Source organism: Drosophila elegans, unplaced genomic scaffold (genome assembly GCF_018152505.1).
Source record: "Drosophila elegans isolate 14027-0461.03 unplaced genomic scaffold, ASM1815250v1 contig_520, whole genome shotgun sequence".
NCBI classification, from domain to species: domain Eukaryota; kingdom Metazoa; phylum Arthropoda; class Insecta; order Diptera; family Drosophilidae; genus Drosophila; species Drosophila elegans.
Genome location: NW_024545903.1, coordinates 2,533,191 through 2,556,348, shown reverse-complemented (window position 1 = coordinate 2,556,348; position 23,158 = coordinate 2,533,191). Strand labels below are relative to the sequence as shown.

At 39.9% G+C, this 23,158-nt stretch overlaps 1 protein-coding gene across 1 annotated transcript in view; it reads right to left on the bottom strand.

Moving 5' to 3' along the window:
- LOC108149850 (irregular chiasm C-roughest protein) overlaps positions 1 to 22,595 on the bottom strand; it is a 126,952-nt gene extending 104,357 nt beyond the window's left edge. Inside the window, exon 1 of the mRNA XM_041709872.1 lies at positions 21,876 to 22,595. The gene's annotated coding sequence lies outside the window, so the exon portion shown is untranslated. The remainder of the gene's footprint in view (positions 1 to 21,875) is intronic.
- Between the last annotated feature and the right edge of the window lie 563 nt (positions 22,596 to 23,158).

Here is a 23,158-nt window from a genome sequence, read left to right as displayed (position 1 = left end):
GCCACGAATTATGCACTCCGCCCCGCACTCCTTGCAACTGGCACTCGCACACACTCGCATCGGGGGTCAGCCAGTTGAAAATTATAAATATAAGCTCATTAAAGGCTTAGTCGCTGCAGGAGGTAGCCCCGCTCTGACCGTGTCCATTTTAATTAGATAAAATTGCATTTTGCATAATTTTAGACGCCCGCACACATCAATAAATAGAGCTCTCCCGCGCAGCATGGCAACTAATTTATGCCTTTGCTAATTAAACGATCCACAAAAACGTTGCCACCAAAATGAGGCATTCATTTTAATTGCATCGAAATACCATAAAAATGGAAAATTCGATTTTCGGCTGCTTTCAAATCAATTAGGTCAGTAAATATGCACGATTTTATGTATGTATTTCTTAAAATTCAGTTTATTTTATCAAATAAAAAATTTGGGGGTTCCAAAAATCCTAAGGGTTCTGTAGTTAATTTTTAATTTGTCTTGAAATCAATTAGATTACGGATAAAAATATATTTCATATTGTATATTATAGAAACTTTAATTTCCTATAAAATCCAATCACCAATCCTAATTATGAGCTACACACATTCCAAAAGGGATCACAAAATATTGTACTTAATGCAAAAAAAAATCTTAAAAAGTTATGTAACTTGTTAACATGCCGTAAAGAAAGTTGCTGCCTACTTAGTGGCGTGGCAATTACCGCTTGCCGCAACCAAGTCAAACTACTCGCAAACGGGAAACAGGAAACACCAGGCCTTCGTGATGGATGGGAGGAAGTCAGGTCGGCGGTTGCGACGTCGTCAGTGGTTGGCGCTGTCAATTATAACAGTTTGCTGAAAGTTGCCGAGCAAAATGCGGCCTGAACCGTGTTACACAAACTCCCACCATGTGCGACCGTAATTAAACAATTAGCAAGGTGAGTGCCACTTAATTAAATAATTTGCAGCCATGCGGTTGTAAGGCAGCGAAAAAAAAATGAGCAAGTGAATCGCAATCCGGTCGCTTCGAGTCGAATCTGCGATGCCCTGTGACCGAAATTTCTGAAACAATTCAAAAGGCAGGCCCAAAAAACCCATCGGCCTACTAATATCCCCTGCCAGTTGGGGGGCGTCCTGAAATATGACGTCTCATCAGCACAGAAAACCGGCAAGCAGGCGGCAAATGGCGACAGGTGTTTCAACAACATTTCGTGCATGCCATAAAAATAACCCAAAACACACACTCACACCAACAACATGACATGTCTGACTTTTGGGTGAGTGTGAGGGAGCACATAAATGAAATTATGACATATTTAAATGACACACAACAACAGTCAACAGGCTGGCTCTCTCTCTCTCTCTCTCGCACTCTCACTCTCCCACTCTCTCCCTCTCCCTATATCGCCCTCTCACGCTCCGCTCTCCGCTGACAGGCGACTTCCGTTTCCGGTTCTGTTAGCCAAGTTCCCTAGGAGTTAACCTAAGCGCATGTTCATTTCTAGTTGTTGCCTGTATAATTTACAATTTAGCGCCATAAATGCTCTGTCGCTTTGCTTTTCTAGAAGGGCCCACGGGGCGTATGCGGAACATTGCGTGCCAGAGAGTCGGGTCAAGTGCGTGTACCATGTTAATTAGGTGACAATGTTATCAAGGTGTCGCCATCAATTGTTGGCACGGAGCTTTTGATGGGCTAGCTGATTAAAGGAAATGCAGATTAGCAAACGAAGATTAGGGAAGTACAATCATATTACCGCTTAACTGGAAAATATATAAAACTGTGAAGGGTTAATAAATGTAAACTAAAATTAAACTATTTCAAGTGATATTAAAATGTTCACTTGAAATTAGGAAGTAATCAAATTAAATAAATGTACCTCCTGAATATATTAATATAACTTTCTGGTATCAATCTTTGTGACATCACCGCTATTGGCAACCAAATCCAAACGACATCAAATGAAACACTCACCTGAAAAGATAAAATGATAAAATGTTATTAGTAACAAGCTTTGTTAAAAGTATTATTTATTTTCGGGATTTTTTTTTAATCTACTTTAACAACAAATACGAGCCCTGTCAGCACTTTTGGCGGTTTGCTTTTGTTGTTACTCTTGTTCCGGGACTCCCAGGCCCGGAGCAAAAGGCTTAAATGATTAATTAAGCGCGTCAATGTATGCGAAAACATTCGACATGTTGTGAGTGTGTGCACGGATTTGTTTTTGCCGCTGATGCGGTGTGAAAATCACGTGTTGAAAATGGCGTGAATTCGTCGTTTGAATAGCACAAAATGCAATACAGTATACACACGTTGCTACATACACACGTGATTTCGCATTTATTTTGATGTCATAGTTTTCGTAGGCAACGCGCTGATTTTAATATTTAAATAAATGCTGTCGTTGATTGCGCATACGACGCGTTGTTTGTTGTTTGCCCACTGCCGTTTTTGTTGCTGTGATTGCAGCACGCTTGTTTGTTGTTTGCATAAGACAAATTGTATTTGTTTTCGACTTTACCAAAAACCCAATTATATGCGACGACAGCCTCGCCTATAGTTCCATTTCGATTGTGCCAGAAATCCGATTGCATCCGAGAACATTAAAAATTATACAAATATTGATCCCGCAGCGAGAGTGCAATAATGTTGATGCATAGAGCCATTTGAGGGTCTGCAGCTGGCAATGAGTGGTTTAATTGAAATACATTAGCACGGCTTTCCGGGGATTTTCCGTATCAGTCATGGGTTGGTTATTTATACAGATAAATATCGCAAAATACTTGAAAGTCCTTAAAATAATAAAACAGTAATAACACTTTACCGCTCATCCTCTGAACCACTTTTGGGATGAATATAAACCCTACAAATATCAAATAAATTTTAGAGGCCAATTACTGTATTCAAAAATACTTAACTTTAGATTATTTATCTAATTTAAGCTGACCTATTAAAATATCAAAGTTTACTGGGTAAATGTGAACCCCATCTATCACATTGTACAATTTTTTTATGGCACTGTAAGTGACACAGCGCCTCTAATTCATTATTTTCTGGGCGGATGCCAGGCACAGGCATACGTATTTTAACATACATATTATTTATGGCAAACATTTTTCGGCCAAAAACTTTTCAAGCCGACCGCAAACAAGCAAAAAACAAAAAAGAATGCGTATGCAAATGGAATATCAATTTATTATTGCATACTTTTGTGAGCGGCCACACTCGAAAATTAAAATACGACCGACCGTCCAGACTAGAAACACTTTTAATTTATTAAAAATTCTATTGTCGGGGACTAGGATAACAATAACCACAGGACTTTTTCACACTTTACCCCGCGCCCATCGTGGGAATTCCGGGCTGTCACACAATTTTTATGTCGCTGAACCCGCTCTACAGTGGCTACTTTGGATCCGAACCCGGATCCGGGGGCTTGGGCCCACAATCCGTTTTCTGCTGCTGATGCCTTTCACATGGTTTTGAATGAATGACACATAAAGTTCTTTTTATTTCAGCTGCGTTTTGTTTTTGCGACATTTTTATGAATGCCTCGAAATGCTTCTCCATTCCTTCCCCACTTTTTTTACGAGTATTGTGCCCCAGCATCGGGTTTATTCATGCGGAATGCGACGCATAGTTTTTTGCCAGTCCAACCGCCCCCCTTTTTGTTTGTTATTGTTTTGCCAACAGTTCGGGCCAAACGCACAGACACACACACATACACACACACACACACGGAGACATTGCTGGAACCCTTTTCAACGCAAATATGTTCCATTAGCAATGGCTCGACAACGATTTCAGTGTTTTTTCTCCTCGCCTTTTGTTTTTTTTTTCTATTTGCTGGTGGCTGGTAGCTGTTAGCTTTCTTTTTGCATTTTTGGCCTGGCATGTGTTTGGCTTTCTGTTTTGGTTTGTTGGCATACTTTTGCCAAATGGAAATTATAGTCTAGTGCGCCTGCCTTTTTAGCCATTAATTTATGGTGGCAGCAGATGGAGGTCAGCGTTCCCGTACCCTATTCGCTGTCACCCAAAAAGGAGTCTGCGAACTTTAGGCCCTCTAATCGGCGATGCGGAAAACCAAATCACATCATCTGAATCGACTGAATAATCAACCCACTGCAGAAATCCGTGAAACGCAAACCATTTGAGGGCCCAAAGTGCCTAGCAAACGCCCTATACCCACACTGTTTTGGCCACGAAAGCAAACAATCAAAGAAAGGACCTCCCTGGACAAAAAAAATACAAACAAAATGACACGCAAATGCAATTGAATGCACTGCTATGGCTGCTCTCTGGAAAAGCTCTGGTCAGTGCGTCATTGTTTACCTTTTTTTGTGTTTAAATTTAATTGGTTTCCTATTTAAATTGCTTTGGGGGTGGGCGATCCTCGCTCGATTGTTTGGCTTTGGCCACCCCCACTTGGATTCGTATAATTTGCCTTTGATTGCCGTCTATAAAATTGGAAAACCCAAATAAAACTCACATAAATTGGACTTCATTGTCCTTTGTTGTTAAGGCATATACAATTTCGGGCGGCATACTTTATGGCACTGTGGCACATTTATTTAGATAACCAATTGTAGTTTTTCCAATTAAAATTTTTCGTATAGCGTTGCGTACTTGGCAAAATGTGAAATTGAATTGTGGCCCCAGGAAAATTGCATCTGTGGCAGAGATTTTCGTTTGGCAGGAAATGAAATATTTTTTATTACAACAGCGTTTTATGACACGCCCGGGGGCGGCCACAGACTTATACAGCTCAGTGTTTGCCACTCCCTTACGGACTGTAAATTTACTTAAGCCACGCAAACATTAAAATGGCTCTTATATGTGAAGTTAATACCCAAACAGCATTAATTTTGAGTTGGTTATTCCCATTGAAATGCACAGTTGGTAAAATAAAATTGGGTCGGCAAAAAAGTTCGTTATTATTCAATTAAAATAAATATTTATGGGGAAATAGTTTTCAATTTCGACACTTGTGCTGTGAAGCAAGAGCACTAAAATGACAAACAAAACCCCCTTTTGGCTTCTGTTTATTTTGAAATGTTTTTATTTGTTAAAATATAAATAAATCAGCCCAATTGTTATAATTTTATTGCGTTAAATCAATTTAAGAAACAAAAAAGGAAGCTACCTTTTTTAAACCGAAGCTTACATCACCTTGCAGATATATGATACATGAATTAGTCAATAAGCTTAAGGTAATGGTTTTATTCCATTTTTCCCCCATATATGGCAACCCGTGTTGGCGTTAAAATTAAATTAAAAGCACTCTCACTTTGTTTCGTTTTTGTAAATCCTTTTTCTAAACAGTTCACTAATTTTCACACATCGTATTCGCTGCAGAGTTCCAGATAAATACCTAAGCCCGAACTAAACAATTGTGAGAATAAAAACATCTATTTATAACTCGTTTGGCCCTAAGGCCAACGGACTAGACGGTTCGGAAATTGAGTGTGTGTCTAACTGGATAATAGAGTCGAGAGCAATTGAAGCGCATGCACTGATTCCATAAGCGTTTTCCCATGAGCTGCTGGATGTGGATGTGGATGAGGGTGTGGGTGTGGGTGGGGGATCTAAACCCGTCCGAAACCCTTTTTGCCGGGCCCACAACAACTACCGACCGTAAGCCCAACTAAGCGGGCAGCGTTTGAAGGGATTGCGAACGGCAATAGAAAGAAACGCATAAAATATTAATAACTGGATTTGCCCACTGCTGGCCAAACAAAGCCCAAAATGGAGTACACAAACAACAAGAGGAACAGTTGGCTAAAACTGCTTTCGCTATAATCCCATTACCGGGGTCAATGCGCCCACGGAGGTCCGGCGAGGGTTAAAAGTTGAGTTGAATGCTTCAACTTTAAGTTCTAAGCCCAACTTGAGACTTTCGGTTTCGAGTGCGAGTTTGGGGACTCCAATAAATGGAAAAAAATCAAAATCATGAATCCGGATTGCAGGCGTCAAATGCCGGACTCAATATTCGCTGGAAAAAACAGGGACAACAACACAAGAGTTGTACGTGTAATTGAATTTTGTGGTGCGTCGTCGCTGGCGTCAATTTATTTGACCACGTATTGTGTGTGTTTGGCTGACGATGGCAAAGGGGGTAAAGCTGGTGGAAAAACGGGTGGAAAAGCGGGAGAAATTGCGGAAAAGCGGGAAGTGGTCAGGGGGCTTGAGGCGAGTGGTTGGTCACTACGTGCGTATTACACGCCGAAAGGGTTATGGGCTCCGTAATTGTATTGGTCGGGCTAAACACGGCGTTCAGTTGTCTGTCGTCCCCGACCACCCACTTTTTCCAACCCAATCCCCCTTTTCCACACCCCTGCGGTCTGTGCTCAACGCACGTTTCTAATTTTGTGCGTGGCTTGTTAGATTTTTTTTCCCCATTTCGTTGCTGTTCATTGCCGGGATATACAAGCGGCCTTCATTTGGCCAAAACGAAAAGCTCTTGGAATTTTTCCTCATTTGGCTGCCACCAAACAAAAAAGTTCATTTAGCCATAAGCTGTTTATTATCCGACGGCTGAGTTTCGCTTTTTTCGGCTGTCAACTTTGGGATGTGGGTATTTTGTAGCGCATCCTTTTAAAGGTGCTGCTCTAGTCCAAGGAACAGAAGAAAATTAATATTAAAAGATATATTCCTATTGGAAACTGATAGTCTTAGCATTTCATTACTTAAAAAACTTTTAATTTGTTTTTAGTTTTATTTAAACTGAAATAAAGCATTTATTTTCAGTCAATATGAATTACATTTTTGTTTTCATAATGTGTAATGTTTACTATTCAACGCCGCGTTAAAAGTATGAAAACTTTTACAAAACGGTTAACGAGTAGTATTTACACTATCTTTGTATCTAAGCTTTATTAGCTTAATTTAAAACTCCATATGTTTTAATTCTTAACGAAGACTTTCTTGAGTTTCCCTCATAAATATCCTCTGTTTGTTTATCGCAGCTCAAACATGCTCTAAAAAACACACAATTTGCTTTGGGTAAACAACAATTTTAATCCGAAACTCAACCCCTCCTCATCTGGCATCCATAAGATACTTTTCGTGCTTTGGCCAACAAAAATGGCACCAGAAATCTCATGCATCAACGCTCAACAATGTCCGAGGGAGGGAGCGAGACAGTACGAAGAGGGAGAGAGAGAGGCAGAGAAAGAGCGAGAAGCAGAGATTGAAACGCTCTACAAACACTAAAACTGAAATCAAATACCTTTGCCCTTAAGCACAATTGACATTTTGCACATGGCATGGCAAAGCGGGAAAGAAAAGCCGAAACAGGTGAAACTCGATGCAGCAGCGCCCACTGACCTCGACCGAGGGTGGAAAATGTGGAAAATGGGGGGCGTGGCACGACATTATACGCTTGTTATAGTCCTGGCAACATTTTTATTGCAATTGTCAACCGGGGCCATAAAGCAGCCGAGAATCCCGACACCTACAACCGTTTCGACCCAACCAATGCGAAGCGACACAAATTGAAAATATGACAAGAAAATTCGCTTCAGCGGCAAGTAGGTCGGAAAAGCGGTTGGCGGTGTGTGGAAAAACTGGTGGCAGAGCTGCAACTGTGGCAGTTTGCTAACTTGCCAAGAACTAGCGACGAAAGCATATTGATTTCGGGAGCAGCAGTGGGGGGGAAATGTTTTGCCAACGTTGCCAAAAAGGAAACACGAAAAAAAAAATGATGGCAAAAATTCCAGGCATGTGTGTGTGTGTGGCAAGTGGTGGAGTGCGGGGCGGGGACGGGGGCGGGGGATTGCAATGAAAAGCGCATGCATCAAGGTGAAGTCAGCAGTTTCCTTTCGACGACCGCTGATGCTGCAGATGTGCTCAGCCGAGCAAATAAAAATAATATTTTATCCACGGCGAAAAAATCGAGAGGAAAGCAAGCAGAAACAATGAGTCGAAAATGCGTTTTCCTTTTCCCATGCCCATTGATATGCGCGAACAATGGGCCAGGAAGCTGGGCGCCACTAAAGAAGCCGAAATCCTCTGTTCTGTCTATATAGTAGTTCAGCGGTGCTGCAGCTCCTCGACTGACCCAGATAGTCGGGCTCCATGCTGGAGTTTATTAGCTGGGCCAAGTTTACGAGCCGCTGCGCAAATCAGTGGCAGCGGATAAAAAATTATGGCACTTCGGGGCATTCCTAATAGTGTGTGAAACAGGAAAATTCGACTCGCGTATCAGTGCATGTAGCGGAGAGCTGTTCCACTCTACAGATTGCTTTGCAGGCAACAACAAAATATTGGTTTATTACCCAGAGGCTTAAGCCAACTATCAGCACTCAAGAATATTCAAAAAACTACCTATAAAAGCTTAAGTTTTAAAAGCTCATAAGGGAAAACAACATATAATACACCAATTTGAACATGTTGTTTATGCATTTTTTACCAACTTGTGAATTTAGCTTGTAAATAGTGTGTTAAATTACTCAATTAAATATTTGTTTAGCTCCTTTTCTTAAATCAGCAGTTTTTTCTTTACCTTTCATTTGATTTTGTTTTATGTTATGTTTGCCATTTAAATATATCGGTTAACTACTTTTCTGAAATCATATTAAGCTTCCCATACTCAGCCAATTAATAACGAAAGCAAACTAAAAGCTAAAAAAATATTAAACAAAAGTTATGTGCGTGAGTGTTTTACAATAATAAAAATCAAAGCAGCAATGGACTTTTTGGAGCATTAAAAAATACCTAAAAACAATAGAAGATTGCCAACTTAAGTGGTTAGAAGTGTACCGTTTAGTTTTCAGCAATATGCAACGGCAATCCGCATAATGAAGCATAACTTGAGGTGCAGTCGACGTGGTCAGCCGGCCCAAGTGGTCCTGTCGTAACATTATTAACGCACAAACCAAAACTTTTACTGAGGCCAGTTGGGGGGGGGGGCTGTTTTTCGCTTTTTATGACCGTAAAAATGCCATAAAAATGTTTTAAGTCGGTCAAATAAGCGCTAAGCAGCGGCAAAGTGCACTTGTTGAACGTGTTTCCAGTAGCCGGGCACCTCATTTGCCCATTCTGCAGCTTATATTTATATTTTCATTTTTATATACGAGCCATTCATATTGGTCGAGAAGTTTTAAAATAAACTTTTGAGCTGCTGTTGATATTTGCCACATTTAGTGGGGATATTTTAAAGCCTTCTTTATGGCGCACAGCTCGCCGGCGTCTTGAAAGTTTCCGAACTGCCTTCAGCTGCCGCTTAAGTGGGTTAAGAGTTTGCCGCTCTCGACCATAAGATTGGATTGGATATGCTCGTAAGTTTTGTTTTATGCGATCTCCTTATTGTTTTTCCCCCGACTCCTGCATCATCATCATCGCCGGACCCATTTAATCAGCCTCACTTTATGGCTTTCGCACTTAAGTAGCTGGCTAGAACGACTCCTGGCCACGCCCACACGCCCAAGTGTATGCAATAAAAACTAAACAAATCGCTGCCAATGGCACTTATTATCACCTGAGCGGATTTATCACCTGCTGACCGCAACAGACCAAAAATTAATATACAAATAGCACACACACAAGCAGGTAAATGACAGCCGTCTTTATAAATGGCAACTGAAATGTAACACGAGTGACTATGTGTGAGCATATAGACGGGAGTGGGCGTGGCCTTATCACAAACACTCACACAACGGCTGGCCGCCCTTTGATAAATTTACTACACAAATTGAGTCGCTAAATTAGAACATTTATTTTTTCTGCCTCCCCCCCAAAAAAAAAGGAGAATGGCCAAGGAAGCGAAAAGAAAAAAAAATCCCCCAAGTGCGTTTGCCACTTGATGTGGCATCCAACGAAACCCGAATCCACCACGCCCCCCACCCACCGATCCCATTTCGTCCTTGTCCGCTCAGACCTCCAACCTCCACCCACCGCCCACCGCCCATGTTGCCTTCATTATTTTGGACCAGCGCATCGACATCGACTGGCTGCACTTCATACTTAAGCTCGTCCAAATCTCGAGAGTGTAATTTATTGTTATCATTTGTTTGGCTAAAAGCAAAAAAGACGACCAGCACAACGAAGGACGAACAGAAAACCCAAGAAATGCCAAGGGTTGTGTTAACCATGTAAGATTTCGGATGCTCTTTTAATGGGGTACAAAAAAATATAATAAAAAACTAAATTAATGTGTTTTAAAAAATAAAATATTTATGAACATTTAATTATAACTAAAATTTCAACTTGTACAAGTTAAGTTTTTGGAATTAGAAAAACTGTATATTTAATGCTTAATATAAAGATATGAAAATCCTCTCAAATGGTATTTGAGATTCTTTATTTATATGGAATACACCATTCTACAGAAATTACTAAGGTTTTGAAAAAATTTTAAAAGGGGTCTTAATGTATAAATCAAAAATAACTTCCAGTCAAAAAACATGTAATGTATATGTATTTTTTAGACACCTTTGTAAGTGATTTTAAAATACTAGCAATTTCCGTAGCACCCCCATAATAAAGGATTTGAAAGTAGAAAATAAACCATTTAAGAAATCTTGTTTTGAAAGAAGAAAAGAAAATATTTCAAGAATATATAATTTATTATGCTGATTAAAATAAGTGAGGAAAACCTTTCAAATGATAGTTGAGATGCTATGTTCTGTAGGGTATAACCAACGATTGTGCCGAGAGGAAAAAATTAAGAACCCACGAAGAAAGCGTGAGGGGTGCTGAGAGGAAAAAGAAAGCGAACTGGAGGGCGTAGCTGCACACAGACAGACGCGTGCGCACGCACACACATACCCACATACATGTACGGCATTTAGATAACTAAAGTAATTTATTTTATATGGAGGTCATGTGCTTACGGACATGTGAACGTAAATAGCAAAGGAAAGAGACAGTGCGCTGTGTGTGTATGTGTATGCTAGAAAATTACGCACCGAAACTGAGACATTTCCGCTTGGCACAAATTTTGCGCTGAGACCAGCAGAAAACAGAAAACAGCAGACCTGAATCCGGATCTAGAGAACCAGGACATGGACATTACTTGGCGTTGGCCCAATGTTATTGCCCACTTTGATGGGAATAAGCATGCGAATTAACCTGAACAAGAACCAGAACCAGAACCGAACCAAAAACCAAAAACCGAAGAACAAAAATCGGAGTCAAAGTTGAAAATTCAATTTCCCCCAATTCCAGTTCGGCAACAAACTTAATTAAGTGTCGTTTAGACAGGGAAAGAAGCAAAGGACTATCGAATGTTTGGCACAAAATAGTTGGGCATACTTTCTGGCGCCCTGGAATGATTTAATTGGAAAATTGTTTAGCTAACTAGGCGCTTATCAAAAATGCATTGCCCAAGTTGTGTTGCATAGTTTCGGGCCAAATTGCTAATTGAGCCGAAGCGGGCATTAAAAATGCAGTATGCCGCCTACCATTGGACGGGCAGAAACTTAATTAAAACGGAATTTCCCTTTAATAGGTCGCTGGGGAGGATACAGAAGCACACACAAACATACACACACACATATTCCCTTACTCCCCCAATTGGCCCATTAAGCCGGGATAACAATGATGCCAATAAGCAACAACTACTGGGCCATTTTACATGTGGCCCCAACAAATTATTACAAACCTAATGACCTAATATATAAATTTCAGCCAAGAGATCCTCCCCGAACAATGGAAGTGGAACCAGCGGGTGTGCCCAACATCCCTTGCTGATAAGATTTCAAGTGGGTCGGTGGCTCGGTGGGTCGGTGGGTCGGTGGCTCGGTGGTAGCATGCAAAATATACACATTATCTGGGTTGTGGGCTAAACAGAAAAATATAAAAACAGGAAAGAAATTGCCTCTAATTTATGAGTGGAAAATGCGAGAAGAAAACGGAAAAGAATCCCTCCACACACGCACAAAATAAACGGCCCTATTTTCAGTAGCTGCTAATATTTTACAAGAGTAATTTTTTAGCATTTATTTTTTCTTGCTTTCATTTTTCTGTTAAACAAATAAACAATGACCGCCGGGAGATGTTATGGCTTAGCAGTGATACCAAGAACCGCAAGTGCGTCAAGTTTTCATTCTTAAAGCCAGAAAAGAGTGAGTTTTAGCAGCCACACCATGTGTATATAAAGTCTGTGTCCGAGTTTGCATGCACTCAAGTGGTTGCATTCTTAAATTGGATTAAGTGGGTTTTTACCATAGAGACCACCGCCCCCTTTGTTGGCGCAATGAAAGCTTCGGCAAGAAAATCGTAGTCGTATTCCATTTTTATTTATTTTTGTTCTAGCTTGGCTTTTCGCTCCAGAGAACTCGAATTTAATTAAGAACAAATATTAAAGTACTGTTTTTATTCCACATCAGATAAAGTGCAATTTCAGGGTAAGAAGAGATGATACTGATGAGAAGTGTTGCCTCAAAGTGGAAAACAAAGTTAACTACACTATTTAAATAAAGTTACAGTATTTCACATAAATTTAGGTCTGTTTCGTTTTGATATTCAAATGCTTTCCATAAAATATTATTGTAAAAAAACTAATCATGATAAAAAGCACCTAAACACTATAACTATAATGAAATTAATAATCTTACTCTTAACTTAATTTTAAATAAATACATAAGATTTAGAAAATTTTATTTATATTTTTTAAAATACAAATTTGACCAAAACAAAACTTGTCATCAGTTTTGTGACAATCTGCATATCTTTTATTCAGAAAATTGATTGCCTAATTTTTTTGAGCGCCAACAATAATAGAAAACATTATATGAGAGCTGGATATAAACAAAGACCATAAGTGTAATCCCCCGCTTGAGCAAAATTCAAACAACAATGTGGCAAGTGCAAAATACGGTTTAGTGTTTTATTTACAATTTGCATTTCCCCAAGAGAAGTGCCAAGGGAAAACAAAAATGTTTAAAAACAATATGAACAGAAATTCCAAAATAAATAACCAGTTGGATTGAAAACGAAGAACTACACTTTGGCAAATTAGAAAATCCCAAGCAAACAATAAGTCGTAATGCGTGTGAGTTTGCAGGAAATTAAAATCGAATTAAACAAAAAGCTGAGAGTAGAAAGTTGGCAAGCATATAGAAAAGGGGATGAAAAATGGGGAGTAAGTTCTTTTTAATCGGTAAGAGGCAATAAATAGTATATTCTCTAACTAAATAGGAAATAATGAACTTATGAGTTCCCAATAAGGACTACGAACTGTATGAAAACATTACACCAAAGATCAGACAAAACAGTCAATCAGTCGCATAAATATGAAAACTGAATAGACCCCAATCTGCCTGAACTCTCAGGTATCAGACTTGGCCTAAACGCGGCGCTTTTTTTTCGCAAAAACACGTCGCAACATCGGAGACGACATCAACAATCAACCAGAGCGAAGAGAGGGGCGGTACGAATCCTAAAGGACCTCTCCATTCAATCAATAGGAGTCGGGGCGTGGAATAAAAGTACAGAGCAATAAACATTTCATTGAAGACGCAACAAAAAACGCACGGCGCGGCATAAAACGGCATCAAAAGAGCTCAAGGGAAAAGTGGAACGGGGCAAATGGCCGGGAAACTTGCAGCGTTTATCGGGGTAACACGAGACACTGGGACCACCAGCGCAGTAAAACCGAACCAGAAGTCATAAAAATTGAAAGCTCGCCTGGAGTATCTCCCAACCCACAGCTTTGGGTTTGGGGGCAGGGACAGGCCAAACAACGAGAGAAATATGTATAATAAAGAAAATTGAATATGCCCAAAGGCGGTCAGGGAGCAAAACACAAACAAAACGCAGCAACGCGGTCCAGACGCTCACTTTTGTCCCACAAAAAAAGCGACAGAAAGCCAAAGAAAATGCTGCCAACATCCCGAAAAACAAACTACGAAATGGAAATGGATCAAGTCTCATCTTTGAATACACTTGTTTATTTATCATTATACCTACAATTTGATCTTGAAAATCCTTTGCCCTTAGGGAATTTATAATTAAATTAATTTTATTATACTCTCAACATTATAGCTAACAAAGTTTTTTATTAAAAACTAAAAATACATATTTTATTCCAGCTAAACAAAATATTTGTTTTAATATAAAATAAAATTTTGTATTACCCCACATTATTTTTCTGATTATTTATTTATAAAATGTAGTTTTTTAATGTTATTTATTTAATTAGCTGTTTAACAAAATCTTTATTCTTTCACAACCTGATAGCACAGTTAAAATACTCTGCGTTAGGGTTAATACCATGAGCTTGCGAATAGCGAAAACCAATTTCAGCTTGGTCTCTAAATGATACACCCTCGCCTTACCCTGTCCACCTGCCTTTGAGCGAGCTCTGGTTAAAATGTAAATTTTATCTCAACGTTAAATGGCTGGCTATGGATACAGATACAGTGCCATCTAAAGATACAGCCACAGCTTTCGTCGATTGCGATTTTTATGCGACACAAAATCTGTGGAAAACGGCAAGGCTCTGGCTCAATCTGCTTTTTATGGCAAACGCAGACACCGAAAAAGGGCAAAACTAACGCTAAGCCAATGAAATTTACTTAGTTGGCGACATGCGAACGAAATTGGTTCACATTCGAACGGCCAAGGCCATGAAACTGGGTTGCCAAATGATTTTACAATTTATTGCGGTATCGAGGATTTTCCTAGAACGAAAGGAAATTGTTAGATGGTTTTTTGCTATTTTACAGCAATAACTAAGGTGCCTTAAAAATATATTTACAAATTTTAGGTTGATATTGTTTCTGTCACCATAAACTAGACTGATTAGCCAGCGCTTTCCATTAACACTTCACGTATATTTAAATCGGTTCAGTAAGCGTCGCTAAACAAGGGGCCATCCCACTTGGGAATCGCTGAAAGATGCGACCCGTTTGCCTGAGTCGTTGCGAAATTTATTTATAAACTCATTTGCATACTCGGAAACAAGACGTCCCTCCACACAGCCTAAGCTGTTTGCATATGCAAAACTAAGACAGTGCAAAAATTCGCAAACAAGTTGGAAGATATAGTCATCTATATAAATAGCCAAGGGGAAAACTGTCGCACGTCCTTCGCTGCCCCCTTCTCATCGCAGATTTCAATTCGATTTGGCGTCGAGAAAGTGCAGATCTATCTCTGCTTTTTCTCGGATTTCCCTGCTTCTCCCCAGTTTCTGGTTCTGAGAAATGCGCCACGTGGCTGAGGAGAAGAATAAAGTCATAAAATTGAATTGGTAATTTTTTGTGTTAAAAGCAGAAATTAAAATAAATTGAATTGCCGCTAAGACGGGAAGGAGCAGGAAGGAAAATGCAAATGAGTCACATCGATGGAAAGGCAGGCGTAAAAGGCGGGAGTTAAGGATATAGGTTCGCTTGATTTTTCTGGCCCACGAAATGAAAACAAAATAAAATAAAATGGAACCGACAACAAAAAAAAATGAAGGAAGAGAAAGAAAATCGCTCAACAACAAGACCGAAATAAATGCATTGTTGTTGTTACTGCTTTTATGGCTGCCATTCCCCTGCGTCCTGCGTCCTTTTGTCCTTCTCATTGTTCATTCCGTTGTTGTTGGTGCCACCGCCGCTGTTATTGTAATAGGATTACTGCATAAATTAAAGTATTTGCCGTGGCATCATCAAATAAGATTTGCAACGCCCCCAACCACTCGACCCACCAGTTCAGCATCCCACCACCCACCACCCACCACCTACCACCCACCTAACGAGCTACATTGCGCGAACATCAAAAATCGCAAGGATAAGTGCGGCGAAAACGTGGAAAAAAAAAGCAGGACAAAACAGCCAAGTAAATAAATAAATGTAGGAGAAGAAAGAGACAAACTGAATGATAGAAGGAGATGGGCACCGACTAAATGAAAGAGACAGACGTTAGTACAAGTGGCTGTGGGGACACGTAAAAGTAAAGTTTATTGCATAATTTTCGACGGCTTAGTTAAAGTGTAATGTAAACACAAAAGCCGGAAGAAGGGAAAATGGAAGCAAGAACGAGGCAGATAGCCCGATGTTAGAATGGTGGAAAGGTCACAGCGGGATGAGACAATAAAAGTGCAGATTATAAGAAAATATGTCACTGAAGTTTTTATCCTGCACCGCTCTTCTTCATAAGATACTCGCAGCTTAAGCAGATTCCTTTTAGACTGCGCAAGCTGCCCAAAAAAAAAACCAATTGATTTTATTAATGATTTTGGCTTATCCATAATAATACTGACCTTACAGGATGTTGCCAGTGTTCATATATATAGAAAACAATTAATATGAAAACCATTAGCAAAGAGAACAATTTAATTAAGTTTGTTTCTGAACAAATCGAAGGCCTGAATATGTAATATGCAATTATATAAACAAACCCCAGGTGGGGTAACTTCGAATTCTTCAGGCTTAAATTAGTTTAAATAAATATGAACTGTATTAATCACTCATTTTCTTTTTTTGTTTAATCAATCAGAACTTACGATTCTCCCCAAAAATATCTACAAAGAGTAATGTTAACCAGCCTTGATTTTATATACACAAATGAAAGTTGGTTATATTGAAAATTAATCAAACTATGCTTTTCATTATTCACTTGGTTATTCTCCAGCTCTCTGGGGTCCAAAACATGCACCGCAAAATATGAAATATTTATCAAAAACCACTGCCCACCTCTGTTGCCCGCGCAGAAACTTCCGCTCGAATTCGGGAAACAGCGGCAGCGAAATCACTTCGGAAATTTTCAAACTAAACTAAATACACGAAAAGCCGCAAATTTCATTTTGATAAAATTTTAATTTGGCCAAAAGCCCAAAGCCAAGAGCGGTCGTTAGTGGAGAACTCTCGTACCGGAGGCTGCGACCTCGCCGTGCCTCAATAATTTAAAGATGTTAAGCCGCAAATTGGCATTGGCAGTGGCAGTGGCATTGGGCCAGAGTGGTTGGTCGTGGTCGTGGGTGTTGGCCCACAGCTGGGAATCCCGGCAGACAGGATACACATCCGCTGGGGCCCCAAAAGGCACCGACTGAAGGTCTGACACGCACGCATTAAACTCTATTGGGTGCTAATGTTTTTCATCTCACCCTCGCTTACAAAATTTTCATAAATTTAGCAATGAGCTTGTCGACTCGACATGCACACACACACACACACATACACTCAAGCGCAGGCGGGCAGCCTGTTCCGTGTATGTGTAATAAAAATACGCTAAAATGTTTGTATCACATACATAAACACGCTGCTTATTGCCTACTTCCAGGCGCAGAGAGTAAAGATACGCGTTCGCGAATGTGTGTGTGTGTGTGTGTGTGTGTGTGTGTGTGTGTGTGTGTGTGTGTGTGTGTGTGTGTGCGGCTGAGTGTGGTTGTGTGGGTTAGTGGGCGGTTGGGGGCGGGGAAGAGCTTCCGTTTGGCGGTAATGTTGTTGCTGGATGAAACCAGTGGGCCTGCTGCGGGTTTATTAAAGCGCGAACTTTAAATATGATATCGCCAGGCCATGTGATCGATATTGGAAAAATAAACAATCCAAAGCAACAACTAAAATTAATGCAACCTAAAATATTTATATTGGACACAGCATAATCCATGAAGTAGTTTTTCACAATCAGCAGCTAATTTAAAAACCCTTTGGTAACATATTTTATAACTTTTAATGCCTTTTTGATTACCCGAATTTTTGGTTACTTTTTATACCAGTTTAAATTATTTTAAGCCAAAATATATTTCGCTATGGAGCATTTTATTACCACAAAATATTAATTAACGAGAAGATAGACTAATTATTTATTTTTAAATGCATTCTAATATGTGTGTTTATATTTAATATTATTTTCAAACTATGGAACCGAAAGTATATAGTTTGTAAAAATTACGTAAATTGCACTTATTAAAACATTTAGTTAGTTGACATTTTTCAATTAAAGACGCTTTAGAAAAATGGTGTTAGCTTGGGATTAAACTCTGTGCCAACTGTCAGCTCTATCCTGGCGCATTTGCTCGACTTATGTCATTGGGAATTCAAAGAATTTTTAGTGACTTCTTTTGGAGGAACACAGCCAGTCAGTCAGCTTTCCATAGGAACCCATTGCCGAGCATCTCGGTACATCCCGAATCCATTTGGTGTATATGCTTATGCGCGAGCTTATCGGCGCTTCAAGTAAACAGACAGGCAGCTATAAAAATTTGCATTTGACTAATGCCAAATATTCGGAGACGACAACGACAACGACAACGACGACGAGGGCTACGAACGCTATCCGATAAGCTAAAGCATCCTCAGCATTAACCCCCTACTCCCCCACTCCGCCCTTAACCCGTGAGTCAACCCTTACAGACAGCAACAACAGTAACAATGTCTTGGAGGAGATGCCAATGCGTTTACTGATTTTTTGAGTGCGATACGTGCAAAGATTTTCTTTTCTCTGCTTTTTTCCTTAGGGTGAAATGGGCGGTGGGCGATGGGTGGTGCAGGTTTGGGGGCGGGGTGTGGCGGTATGCTTTTATGCTATTTCCTATTAAGCTATTTGTTGCTGGCTCTCTTTTATCGCTCTTTACTCTCTTCGAGTCTATCTCTTTTCAAACCCCACTTCTCCCCATTGTGAGTTTGCCAAATTTCGTGTATGGCAGTTGCATTGCAAAAGATACTAAAAGCTTACCCCACACACAGATACTCACGCTCACATGTCTCGTTTATCGATTTTCTTAAGCCCCCTTTTTGCCCCGCCCGTCGGCAAATGCACCCTGTGTGTGTGTGTGGATTTTTGACATGCCAACGCATTTTAAATTTGCATTTTTTGGCACCCTAGCTGGCCAAAATTTTAGCTAAAAGCATTAAGGCCATGGGTAGGGATGCTAAACTGCAGTTGAACAACTGAAATTGCCAAAATATGCCAACAAAAGACTCAGTTTTCGTTAGCAAAATATTGAAAAATATTGCAAAGCAAATATTTAGAAATATGTATAAATAAAAAAATTCTGAAAAATTGCTTAAATTTATGAACGTGTTACCAAAGGAAGGGTGAAAAATGGGAATATGCATGAGTGCAGGTTGGGTTAATTTTTAGAGTGAAAGGGTGCTAAATATTCGAAAAGTATGGAAATTGTATGCAGAACAATTTCAAACATGATTTTTTATCTGATGGGGTTATCGAAAAGTTATGCACTACTGATTGCTGAGTTTTGTTTAATTTTCAACGGTTTTACACCAAATATGTACGCGCAGAGTTCAAAATCTGGATATATGTTTTGTGTTTTCGGATTTGCATTGTCTTTTAGCATTTAGCTAATGCTAAATTCATGTTCTTTAAATTGTTAAAGAACTGTTTCAAATAAACAGAATTTTATTAGTACAATTCCTTGTGTAATCCTTAATCGGTGATAGTACATTATATGTAAGCGTATATAATCTATTTGTGTTATGGCAAACGTGAGTGTTTGAATTTTGTTGAAATTTGATGTTGTTGTCTTTTTCCACAATCTTTGACCCACGCCTTGGATGTTAAGCCTCATAAACTCACAGCTTTCTGGGTTTTTGTTTTATAAAATTTATGACGAACCGCACACACGAATATAAATGGTATAATAACTCACTGTCATAAGTTTTGAGTTCGTATGTGTTTGGGACGACCACAAACCACTGAGATTTGGAAGGTAACTTTTTGCAAATGCCCGCTGATTTATTAAGGCTGATGCATTGGCACACATTTGCGAAAGATCTTGCTCCTTAAGACCATAAGTCCTATTTGCTACATGCAAATATTAATTAATATTTTTCCACTTCAAAATCACTCCCCCGGCGAGCATTTAAATTGTTTTAGGTTTTGAAGCGATCTCATTAAGTCCCGACACGCCCACAATTAAAAAAAAAACTTCCCCCAAAGAAACAAAGGAGAGAAAAAAAAACTTTATAAAAATTATTATGAGCTCTTATAATAGATTATGTCAAAACGTAACCAAAGTTGCCGGAGTAAAGCAAATTCCCTGGAATTAATTTGAAAATATAAAATGCTTAGGGTGGCTGGCAAAATAGCTGTGAATTTGTTGTGTGTCACGTCCAGTCGACTTTTCCGTTCAACATGGAATTTTTCTTTTCTTGGAGGCCATTTCTGGCAAATGGCAGCTAAGCGACGCATAATGAGGACTCAGGCCGAAGACATTTTGACTTTCTGCGGTTTGCCCCTAGGCCCCGAAAGCCAAAAACGAACGTCTTAAAGCGTAAAGGAAAATAGGAAAATACGCAGAGGGCACAATTGATTTAAGCCGCTTGGCTGGGGCCCTTCTGCTTTAACTAGGCCTAATTCCATTTTGCATTAATCTAATCTAGCCTGCGTAGACAGAAAACATTTTCGGTAGACGGGCCCAATCTAATGAAATTATGGCCAAAGACAAAGGACCGGAATGCAGCTTAGGTATTATCGATTAGCCGAATTGAGGTCAATTAGCCGAGCTGAGGAATTTTTGGCAAGCGAAACTTTTCAAACATCCCAATTATGTGGCATTTAATTTAATTTCGGGGCCAGTTAAAGAGCACAAAAGCGCTAAGGATTTCACGAGCAAAGCGGATGTAAAAATAAACCGAAAAACAAGCATTCCCCTAGGTAATCTTGCAGCTGAAACCTTGACAGCCAAGAAATATTTAATGCCCCCTGCCATATTTAATAATAAAAACCTTTTACACACTGCGCCAAAAAGAATGTGAAAAGGCCAACAGGAGACGTCCTTTGGGTATTTCTAAGAGAAGAAGTGCGATAAATAAGGACTAGAGATGGGCATGGAGTGCAGGGCCTTCAAAACTGCACACTAAATGCTCGGGCGCCTGAAAGTATGCTTTCAATTGTGCGCAATTTAGTGCGACAGGACGACAACAATAGGACCTCTTTGAGAATGTGAATGTGTGTGTATATGTGAGTGTGTGTGTGTGTGTGTGTTTTTTGAATGCAATCGTGTCAGTGTTAGTGCCTGACTAGGTGCAAACAAACACGTGCGAATACGGCGCCTAAAAACAGGCAGCACAAAAAGGCCAGCGACTACGGCTCATTGTTTACCGTGCTCTCTGCTCTCCGTCTTCCGCTTTATGCTTTCTGCTCTGTGATTACGATTATTATGATTATTGTTTACTAAAGCCAGCAGTCGAGAGTGGTGCAAAACGCACAGCAGATGTAAAGGCAAATATAATAATAAAAGTTCATAAAATAAAACGGCCTGGAACCCTGGTTTTCGGGTTCGCTCTGTTCTGCACAGACAAAATCCTTTCATATCTCGTATGAAATTAGGCAATAACAAATATTTGCAATTAAAATACGAAGCCATTTTATAGTGTGCTAAACAAGTAATATAATTTTTTTCCTTATTTTATATTCAAGGATATTGTTCTTAATAAAATGTCTGTGAAACTGTATCTGATTAATTATTTAAATAATTTAATAAATAAAGTTGCAAGGCTGGGTCTTAGATTTTATAAAATATAAGCTTAAGCATATTCCTAATCATTTTCTCTCTGTGTGGCTGTCTTTCCTTCTGTTCCCTTCAGCCAACAATGCGACATGGCCGCGCTAGTTTTATGTGGCACATAAACATAGCTGCCACTCGCGTTGTTGCACGCTTTTTGGCGCGCAAAAACTTGGCGCTCGCTCGCCATTTTATTGCTTGTCTTGCACACTCACACACACATTCGCACACAGCTTTTGTCATTCCATTTCGTTTCGTTTTCGTTTTGTTTTTGCCTCTTTTCGCTTCTTGTGCCAACAACCTGCCACGCCTGAAATATGCTTGCTGCATACTTTTGGGCGCTGGGCATGAAATTAAATGCCGAAAGTATTTCACGATATAAATAATCCACTCAGGGATCTCAAGAATCATAAGCAAAACGAGCCAGCTAAGAAAGTATAGCTTGGTTGAACTCTTTAAAGCGGTGTACTTAAAAAAAAAACAACTAATCGTAAGCCAAACTAACCTGTTATTTCGGTATCACTCTTAAAATCGTTTTTAGCTCGATGATATATTCACTTGATGTTCCGTATATTTAAATATTTCCCAAAATTATTACGGCAACTTAAGTCTACTCTTAAGACGGAAATTTAGCACTTTTCTGTTTTGTTTATCTTTCGGCCAAATAACTCGGATTTTTTTTGCTTTTGTTGTTATTACTCTTTTGGCGTTGGCAAATTAATGTTGCGCCTAGTCGGCCGGACACGGACGCTGCTCCGGCGGAAGCGGAAACCGGAAATTGCGCGCACAACAAGCGACCCACCGAAACGCTGGCCACACTCACAACACTCCACTTAAGTTCAGTTTCAGAGCTCTGTGTTGTTTACGTTCGCCCAATGAAACCGCAGAAAATCCAGCCGATTGACAGCGGCACTCGATGCGTATTTAAAAATGCTTGAAATGCAATTAATTTTGTTTTTTTTTTTTTTGTTTTTATTTAACACAGGCACGCACTTTACAGCAGCGTCATTAATTATGTTTGCCCTGTTGTGGCCCGCATTAATGGTGCGTACTTATCATGTCTGCGTAAACTGTTTTAATGAGTTACTTCGGCGACAGTCATTTGTACTTTCTGCATTGATTTTATTTAGTTATTTTACGCACGCCGCACGCTCCGCTGCGATTTTCAACAACTGATTATAAATATATAATATTCCGCGACGCACGTCCGATGCTGACGACCAACGCTCGCAAACTGACGGCAGTACGCAGCGAGGATATATGGGGAAGATATATGCCTTTCGGCATCGGCTGTTATACATGCTGCCGAGTGTTATACGATTTCCAGCGAGAGAGTTGCGCTCTCACAGCCACTTTCTCTCCATTACTCTCTCCCCCTCTCTCTCTGTCGGTTTATTTGGCGGCATTCGCCAGTTTCTCGACTTCGAGATGAGATACTTCATCGCAATTGCCGGCAGGCGAGATCCTCCAGAGGAAACTTAACTGCATTTGCTTATAAATTATGTCTTGACTTGGGTGTTAATGTGCACTGAAGCGTTCAGAGTGACGGCATGGCAGAGTGACAATCGGACGAACTGACGGCTTGACGGCTTGACAGCCGAGCAACTCCAGACCCTACGCCCTACGACAAGGACACACCTGTTGTGCCAGCTGAGTGCAGGTGAAAGGGTTCTGCGCACGACAATGGACATTATGGAAACTATAGAAGTATGTACAAGGCTAATTTGACATCATCAATAGATTTGTAATATCAGCGGGGGAATAAATGGTCAGAAAGCTGAAATCAAA